This window comes from Brassica oleracea, chromosome C8, assembly GCF_000695525.1.
Source record: "Brassica oleracea var. oleracea cultivar TO1000 chromosome C8, BOL, whole genome shotgun sequence".
Lineage (NCBI taxonomy): Eukaryota > Viridiplantae > Streptophyta > Magnoliopsida > Brassicales > Brassicaceae > Brassica > Brassica oleracea.
Window position 1 is genome coordinate 3,666,835 of NC_027755.1, and position 2,236 is coordinate 3,669,070.

Below are 2,236 nucleotides of genomic sequence, written 5' to 3' on the forward strand. Positions count from 1 at the left end.
TAAACCCTAAACCCTAAACCCTAAACTCTAAACCCTAAACCCTAAACCCTAAACCCTAAACCCTAAACTCTAAACCCTAAACCCTAAACCCTAAACCCTAAACCCTAAACTCTAAACCCTAAACCCTAAACCCTAAACCCTAAACCCTAAACTCTAAACCCTAAACCCTAAACCCTAAACCCTAAACCCTAAACTCTAAACCCTAAACCCTAAACCCTAAACCCTAAACCCTAAACTCTAAACCCTAAACCCTAAACCCTAAACCCTAAACCCTAAACTCTAAACCCTAAACCCTAAACCCTAAACCCTAAACCCTAAACTCTAAACCCTAAACCCTAAACCCTAAACCCTAAATCCTAAACCCCACCCTTTAACTCTAAACCCTAAGTTTGTGACTTTTGATAAAACATTAAGTGCTATTTTTGTGACTTTTAACCTTGAATGCTAGTTTGTGAACAAAAACTTGATTTAGTGTTATTTTTGTCTTTTTCTCAAAATACAACCCAAAGAAGTAAATATTTAATTGTTTATACTAACGTTTTCATTTCTATTTTTCACTATTTTATTATTTTTTCTTGTCAAACAAACTATATGGCTTCTTCCTTTCTCATCTAGAGACGTCAATAAAATCCATATAACAAAGTTAGTGATGTACTAAATTGGCCCTAATTTTCTATTTTGTTTCAAGTTCTTGAAATTGAAAAAGCTGGCCCTGGTTATGACTAGGCCTAGCTGTGACCCGACGGAGGAGCAGTCCATGTCACTGGAGAGCCACACTGTGACCACTAGATATTGTACCATCCATCGTTTCCCTTTGTTAAGGCCATTGCGATAGATCCGAGAGCTGAAGATGATGCATAAAGCGGGTAACACCAGTACCTATATATGGTTGTGTATATGTTGAAACACTTGAAAATGAATTTGGCTACATATATCATCAAAATGCACTTAGCTTTTCAGTTACTTTTCCATTAACAACTTCAATATTAAACATGTTTGAACTGAAATCAAAAATTTATTGAGAAATGATTAATGAAACCAAAGAACATGAAAATATCACGTGCTAACTACATAATTAGTAAATAAGTATGTCAAATCTTTCAAATAATTGTGCCGACAGTCGGTTGATGGCACCCACTCACTGGTCGAATGAGCAAAGGTGAAGAGGCCCATTAATAAGGACGATCGGAGGCGTTACATAGTTTTTTTTTAAAATACCGGTTCTTTCATTTATCTTCCCATGAGATTAACTCAATCCATTTATCTAAAGTTGCACTGGTTCTTCTTTGCATCTATAAGAAGAATAGAGGAGTTCGTTGATCATCATCAAACAAGAACTAGACACGAAAGAGAGGACGAAGAAATAGATCGTGAGAAGTTGTTCTGAACTATAACTGGTTAATATTCTTGTAGATCGATCTAAGTATCGATTTGTGCGGTCAAGCACTCGGATATAGGAATCTCATCACTTGAGATACGAAGGTTATATTTTGTGTTGCATCTTAATTTCTTACTCTTCGGTTTTTTTTTGTGTGCTTATCATACGTTTACATTCATCCAAATTGAAGTACAGACAAGTGAGAGAATTTTCATTTAACAAGGGATCGTCAAGAATCAATCCTAAGTCCTAACTTCCACCTACAAAACGATTCGAAGAACAACGGATTTAATTAACACACAAACGAAAAAACCTTTTCTAAAGTGAAACATCTTTAAACTTGTCATTTTCAACTAAATTTAAAACTTGTAACAAATGGAACTTCTCCTTAAAATTAGCCTATACGGGAAATCTTCACTTATATTAGATTAGATCATAAACTTGTGTTTCTATTAGAAATCTGCAGAATTTGACCTAGACGGAAAAGTTATTTAATAGTTAATTCGTACCATAAATAGTCGTATAAATCTTCTATTTTTTCTCGGACAGAACTTAGACCTTTAAATTAACTCCACGCTTTAGTACCAATCAAATTGACACATAGATTATTAATTAAAAAATATTGAATTAAATAAAAAGTAGCTATAAAAAATAAAAACGCTAATTTTAACGACGCTAACGGTTCCAGCTAAACCCTAAATCCTAAATCTTAAATTCTAAACCCTATACCATAAATCTTAAATTCTAAACCCTATACCCTAAATTCTAAACCCAAATCCAAACCCCTAAACCCAAACCCTATACCATAAATCCTAATCCTAGACCCTAAACCCAAATTATATACCCTAAACCCAAAAA